The 7629-nt window shown below is 42.5% G+C and overlaps 1 pseudogene; it reads left to right on the plus strand.

The window, feature by feature from the left end:
* Positions 1 to 3164: 3164 nt before the first annotated feature.
* Positions 3165 to 3282, plus strand: LOC124557609 (annotated as a pseudogene).
* The last annotated feature ends 4347 nt before the right edge of the window (positions 3283 to 7629 follow it).

A 7629-nucleotide genomic window follows, 5' to 3' on the forward strand; every position in this document is an offset into this window, starting at 1 on the left:
CATCATATTTCTGTGGCTGCACACGGAATATCTACAATATTTTTCTTCATCGCGGGAAGAATTCCCTTCCACCAACCAGGAATTATTGCCTCCAGTACAGATATTGCAGCAATGGGAGAAAACGTGTTGCTCATTACGACCCCAAATAACAAGAAATTAATGTTAGATAGTTTTGAAAGTGCTGTTGAACTCAAGATGATTAGAGACGGAGAACCAGCTCATTTGGACATCACGAACGAAGGAAATCACCGAGGCACATTTGAAGTTACAGTCCCAAATTCAAATTAACGTATTCGGATGGTAAGCCAAATGTCGGTCTTGTCTGTAGCTTATACGCTTCTCCTGATAAGTCGTGGTCAAAACGGTGTCCTCTTTTAATAAAGAAATTTCTTGAAGAAAGATGTTTTTGTTGTTGGTGCTGCTAACTGAAGATGAAAATATAATAAGTAACATACAGGACAATAGAGCGATACCATCTATCTTAACCTATTGAAATATCAAAATTTACCATAAGGTGAGTTGTAGTACGAAGGACCGGTTGTTGTTTTGAATGTACAGTTAAGAACCAAAGAAAGTGGTACACCTGCCTAATATCGTATAGGGCCCCCGCGAGTACGCAGAAGTGCCGCAACACAACGTGGCATGGACTCGACTAATGTCTAAAGTAGTACTCGATGGAACTGCCACCACGAATCCCGCAGAGCTATCGATAAATCCGTAAGAGTACAAGGGGGTGGAGATCTCTTCTGAACAGCACGTTGCAAGGCATCATAGATATGCTCAATAATGTTCATGTCTGGGGAGTTTGGTCGCCAGCGGTAGTGTTTAAACCCAGAAGAGTGTTCTTGGAACTACTCGGTAGCAATTCTGGACGCGTGGGGTGTCACACTGTCCTGCTGGAATTTTCCAAGTCCGTCTGAATGCACAATGGACATGAATGGATGCAGGTGATCAGACAGGATGCTTACGAACTTGTCACCTGTCATAGTCGTATCTAGACGTATCAGGGGACCCAAAGCAGTCCATCTGCACACGCCCCACACCATTATAGATCCTCCCCACCAGCTTCAACAGTCCCCTGCTGACATGCAGGGTCCATGGATTCATGAGATTATCTCCATGCCCGTACACGTCCATCCGCTCCATACAATTTGAAACGAGACTCGTCCGAACAGGCAACATGTTTCCAGTTATCAACAGTCCAATGTCGATGTTGACGGGCCTAGGGCGAGGCGTAAAGCTTTGCGTCGTGCTGTCACCAAGGGTGCACGAGTGGGCCTTCGGCTCCGGAAGCCCATATCGATGATGTTTCGTTGAATGTTTCGCACGCTGATACTTGTCGGTGGCCCAGCAATGAAATCTGCAGGAATTTGCGGAAGAGTTGCACTTCCGTCACGTTTAACGATTCTCTTCATTCGTCGTTGGTCCCGTTCTTGCAGGATCTTTTCCCAGCCGCAGCGATGTCAGAGATTTAATGTTTTACCGGATTCCTGATATTGACGGTACACTCGTGAATGATCGTACGGGAAAATCCCCAAGCTACCTCGGAGATGCAGTGTCCCATCGCTAGCGAGCCGACTGTAACACCACGTTCAAACTCGCTTAAATCTTGATAACCTGCCAATAGCAGCAGTAACCGATCTAATAACTGCGCCCGACACTTGTTGTCTTATACAGCCGTTGCCGGCCCCAGCGCCGTATTCTGCCTGTTTACATATCTCTCTATTAGAATACACATGCTTATATCAGTTTCTTTGGCGCTTCAGTGTAAATCCTCAATCTTTTAAGATGTAATACTTTCTAAGACATATGCTCTGTTTCCTTGGCGTAGTTTTCGTTCTTATACAAACACGTGAGTGCACACTCAGGTGACGAATGTCGTGGGATACCTTCTATTATAGTGTCGGACCTCCTTTCGCACATTGTGGTGCAGCAACTTGATATGGCGTGCACTTAACAAGTCACTGCAGCCAGAAAACGTACCAAAAAAATTCCACACAATAAAATGCTGAAACCAAAGGATTTATGACGTTTTTAAGGAGAGTAATCTAAAGTGGACTGCAGATACTAAGCCATGCTGCCTTTACAGCCATCCATAATTGCGGAAGTGTTGCCGGTGCAGGATTTTGTGCGCTAACTGACCTCTTGATTATGTCCCACAAATGTCAGATCGGATTCATGCTGAACTATCTGGGTGGGCAGATCATTCGGTCGAATTGTCCAGAATGTTCTTAAAATCAATCGAGAACAATTGTGGCCCGGTGATATGGCGCATTTTCACCCATAAAAATTCCATTGTTCTTTGTGAATATGAAGTACATGAATGGCTGCATATGCTCTCCAAGTAGCCGAACGCAACCAATTCCAGTCAATAATGGTTCAGTTGGACCAGAGGACCCAGTCCATTCCATGTAAACACAGGACACACCATTATGGAGAGACTATCAGCTTACTGAGTGTCTTGTTCACAACTAGGGTCCATGGCTTCGTGGGGTCTGCGTCATACTCGAACCCTACCATCAGTTCTTACCAACTGGAATCGGGGCTCATCTGACCAGGCCACGATTTTCCAGTCGTCTAGGGTCCTACTGACATGATCACGAGTCCAGGAGAGGCGGTGCAGGCCATTTCGAGCGGCTGGCAAAGGCATTCGCGTCGTACGTCTGCTGCCATAGTCCGTGAAAGCCAGATTTCCTTGCGCTGTCCTAACGTATGTTCCACATTGATTTCTGCGTTTATTTCACGCAGTGTTATTTTTCTGTTAGCACTGACAACTCTACGCAAACGCCGCTGCTCTTGGTCGTTAAGTGAAGGCCATTGCGCTGCCCTTGGTGAGAGCTAATGCCCGAAATCTGGTATTCTCGGCACACTATTCGCGCTGTGGATCTCGGAATATTGAATTCCATAGCGATTTTGTCCCATGCGTCAAGCTCCAAGTATCATTCCGTGTTTACAGTCTGTTAATTCCCGACGTGCGTCCATAACCACATCAGAAACCTTTCCTCATGAGTAACCTGAGTAGAAATGACAGCTCCGCCGATGCACTGCCCTTTTGTGCCAGGTGTTCGCAGCACTACCCCCATTTCTCTATTTACATATTACTATCCCATGACTTTTGTCGCCTCAGTGTACACTGAGAACTAAACTAATCTACTAATATTCTGTGCAACGGCCTTGCCGCAGTGGGTACAGCGGTTCCCGCCAGATCACCGAAGTTAAGCGCTGTAGGGCGTGGTCGGCACTTGGATGGGTGACCACCCAGGCCGCCATGTGCTGTTGCCATTTTCGGGGTGCAATCAGCCTCGTGATGCCCACTGAGGAGCTACTCGACCGACTAGTAGCGGCTCCGGTCAAAGAAAACCATCATGCCGACCGGGAGAACGGTGTGCTGACCACACGCCCCTCCTATCCGCATCGTCATCTGAGGATGACACGGCGGTCGGATGGTCCCGATGGGCCACTTGTGGCCTGAAGACGGAGTGCTTTAATATTCTGTAGCCACAATTTCATTTAGCAATGGCCTGTTTAAAAATTCACTCGTGGCACCAAGGATGGAGCGAGCGCTGACATGTTGATACAAAGTTATGAATATGTCACCCAGAAAATTGCAGTTCTTTGGTGCCATCGGCGTGACGTGAATCAAAGCCACTGAGTACGTTTTTGCACATGTTTGCCAGTTGCGAGCAATGTTGAGGGACACAGAAAATCTGCGAGAAGCAGTAAGGACTGAGGCTGAATTAGTGGTGGGTGACGTCAGAATGGTAGGGTATGTGAAAGCAACTATAGCCGGTCAGAATGCTTTTGTTGTAACGCTGGGCACAGGGAATGATTTCAAGCCAACTTTTGTCTTATCTAATGAGGTTAAGAACGTCAGTGGAGCAATGAAGCAGCAAAATGTCCAGTTTGTGTCTGTTTGCATTTTGCGGTTTCGGTTTGATGAGCCAGAAAAAGTACCAACAATATTCCATGCAATAAAATGCTGATCATGGAAGAATGTATGACGTTTTAAGGAGAGTAATCTAAAGTGGACGGCAGTTCTGCTATCTCATTTGAATGATAAGCCAAGCGGTTACTACTAGCTTAAACATGGATCCTCATCTGCACCTGCTCTTTCAAAAGAATATATTTGAGTTTTCACGATAGAAAGCTTATCCAAACCAGAACATTACGGCCAAACCTGTGGAATCGGTAACACTCCCGAGTCTGAAGTGAAATGATTGTATTGCTGTTGTATGTAAAAATCAAGTTTATCAAACTGCCAAATTATTAATTAAATATGAAAGTCAGTAAAAGTTAAGATTGAAATTGTGTGGATTTTGCTGTTGAGCATAAATTTTTGACTAACACATTTAATTAAAAATGTACTGAAACTTCAGTTTGTTATTCTGAAAACGGCCCATTTAAAAATTTCTTACTGCATAGGAATATTTTTGCAGTAAGAGACCACATTTAATCACTTCTTTTTATGGAAGAAATCTGAATCGTTTTGTGACCATTGTAAGTCAACAACTAAAGGTTAAACAATTCATGAAGGCGAATGAGAAATCTATACTTTTTTGTTTATCGTGCCCTTGGTTGTAATTTGTGAGCTCATACTAGGATGTGTATGAGCTATTTTTATAACTGGTTTAACTTTTCAAATTGAACAAAGGAACCTGGTATAAATTTTCTATGTAAAGGTGGAAGTAGTGTATTATAATTGCATAAATAAAAATAGAACAACTTATAAAAAACAGAATCTTAGAAAAGTAGTATCTCACAAACAGTACATAATAGCAGCCGGTAGCACACATTCTTCTTTTGTCTGCATTGTGTGGAATAATCGGTACTGTGTTTGAACCTGTTCCGGCAGTTACATTTATGGTTAACAGATATGAGATAGTTCTTTATTCGCCGTTCAGCGAAGACAAATGCTCTCATTAGTTACGAAACGTTAAGGAAAGTGTTGTGAACCATTCCCAATAACAAGAAGAGAGTCTTGTCATGGATATGACAACGTAATATCTAGTTTCAAAATCAATGCAGGAAGCTTTATATCAGTCAACTGGTAACTAAGGTCGAACCGTTGCCTCTCTTTCTTCATTTCCGTCGCTATTACTTACTTTTCCAAATGTATAAATTTGTGTCAGCAGAAAGTTGCGTATCGTCGCAGAGCAGTGATTTTGTTTCATTATGTTACCAACAAAGCAATCTAGACAGAGTTTTTGTTTAGCTTCAATTACCGGTTTCGACCGGATCTGCAGATTGCATAGTTCGGCCACAGTTAACTAAAAACTATATTCGGACTGTTTTGTTTGTACAATGTATCTTGCAATGAATTTCGCAAGCCATAAACACGTGCTGAAAACTTAACACTGAAATTTCAACAACCCACCGTGCAGTTAAAAGAAGTGTAATGAAGAGGGCTTATTATGCTACATAACCAAGATTGAGAGGTGTTAGATGTTTTGTGTAGCTTTTACTGCAGGCAAAGGTGTATTTTCTTTAAAAGGACTTGGAAAAGCTGCTTTACTCGTTAAGATGTTCGAAAGTCCGCAATTGGTATTGGCTCTTTTAATGTTGTCTAAGCGCCCTTACCGTCATTTCTTTTAAGCACAACTTGACATTGAGTATCGTTCTCGGCAAACTTGAAGACGGCTCTTTAGCTAAAAGATCTGTGTCTTAAGTGACTGTAATTGCGGAGTTAAAAAAAGCAATATTAATTATAAGAACATAGATAAATGTTTTTAACAACGCACTTGTTTTGCAACCTACCCTGAAATGATAAAGGTAAACATTGTCCCTTGTAGGCTTTCATGCGATTTTTATTTAATTGTGCGATTATCTAATTTCGGTTACGTGTCATTGTCAAGCACCTGTAAAGCCAACATGGAAAAGCACTACATTGTCCGCATACGTCGCCATGTATAAATAACACTTTACACACCGCACATTAAGATAAAACAGTAATGTTTTATCTTAATGTTAGGCGTATAAAATTATTTATACATGGCGATGTACGCAGACAGTGTAGTGCTTTCCAAGGTTGGTTTTACAGGTGCCTGACAACGACACATAGTCGAAATTAGCTAATCGCATGATTAAGTAAAAATCGCATTACAGCCTACTACGGACCATGTTTACGTTTATTAAACACCTGGAGGCTGTGAATCCCCACAAATACAGAATTTCAACTCTGAACTAAGGAATTTATAAATGTACACAGTGGTGAGTGTATTTTAGAGCTTAATAGAAGAGAGCAGGTTAGTAGCGGTCTGTAAAGAAACACGTTCTTCAGTTATTTCGGCTGGCTAATACAGTAACATATTTGTTGCTGCGTGATAAACTTCTTGAGTCGAAAGTTCTTCACACCAACAGGGCAAGTTTCGAGAACCATGTACAGCTTTATGCTGGAAGCAGTTTGATACACCGAAACAGAGGTAGCGTCGAGTTTGCTCACATGAAGTGTAGTTTGGTCACTATTTATAACAGCGTATATTTGTGCCACACAAAACAATGTCATTTGCAAACACAAGAGTTTAACAAATGACACTGTCATTTGTGAGAAAGTGTTTCCGGTATCAGTTGCGGTACTATGCTGATAGATCTTGACAAAACACCGAACATCTGTAACGATTGGTAACTGTCTTTTAACGGAGAGAAATGTGAAACAGTGATCTTGTAAAACTGAAAATGTGAGAGCATTTGTGTACACAGCTAATACGTTGCACCTGAAGCTATCTCTGGTTTCAAATGTATGGGAATAACAATCTGAGAAGCAGTGTAGTGGAACGGCAGCTTAAGTTCAGTCGTGGGTAAAGAAAAGACAGGCTTCGTTTCACTATACCACACTAGGAAAGTAAACTTTGTCCGCTATAGTATGGACCTTTCTCGGAATAGTGTAAACGCTTAGTAATTTCAGCTTGAAAACGTATACCGTGGTTCAGAGTCCACATTATACTGTAGATCCACGTGAAACTGACTGAGGAAGTTCAAATGAAGACAAGGGCATACTACCTCAAATAGGACCACGAAGTAAAGAACTATGGAATTTCAAAGTACGCTTAGGGTAGCTGACAGCTTTACCTAAAGGCTGCACTGCTTTAACCTGAAGACACTTGGGAAAAAAAACTTTAAACACGAAAACCTATTGAGAAAATACAAGAAATCTGAATAAAAGATTAACCGGTAGTAACATTATTCGAAACCTCATGCAAAATATCATCGCCGATAGAAAAGTCCGAAGAGTCATTATTCCCACTCTCCATCCGCGCAGTTAGTCACTGCATCTTATCGTTTGTAGCCCCTGACTAGAAGAAAATCTAATCTTTCTGCCCCTAAGGCTGTTGTTTTATAATTATTTCCTTGTGACCAGTTTCTCGATGTACGAGAATCAGTTCTTCGTCACTTCCCAACTGACGTCAACTGCTTCATACACTGGTGTCGAGGCCGGCCGGTGTGGCCGTGCGGTTCTAGGCGCTTCAGTATGGAACCGCGTGACCGCTACGATCGCAGGTTCGAATCCTGCCTCGGGCATGGATGTGTGTGCTGTCCTTAGGTTAGTTAGGTTTAATTAGTTCTAAGTTTTAAGGGACTGATGACCACAGATGTTAAGTCCCATAGTGCTCAGAGCCATTTGAACCATTTGAA

This window comes from Schistocerca americana, chromosome X (assembly GCF_021461395.2).
Source record: "Schistocerca americana isolate TAMUIC-IGC-003095 chromosome X, iqSchAmer2.1, whole genome shotgun sequence".
Classification (NCBI taxonomy): domain Eukaryota; kingdom Metazoa; phylum Arthropoda; class Insecta; order Orthoptera; family Acrididae; genus Schistocerca; species Schistocerca americana.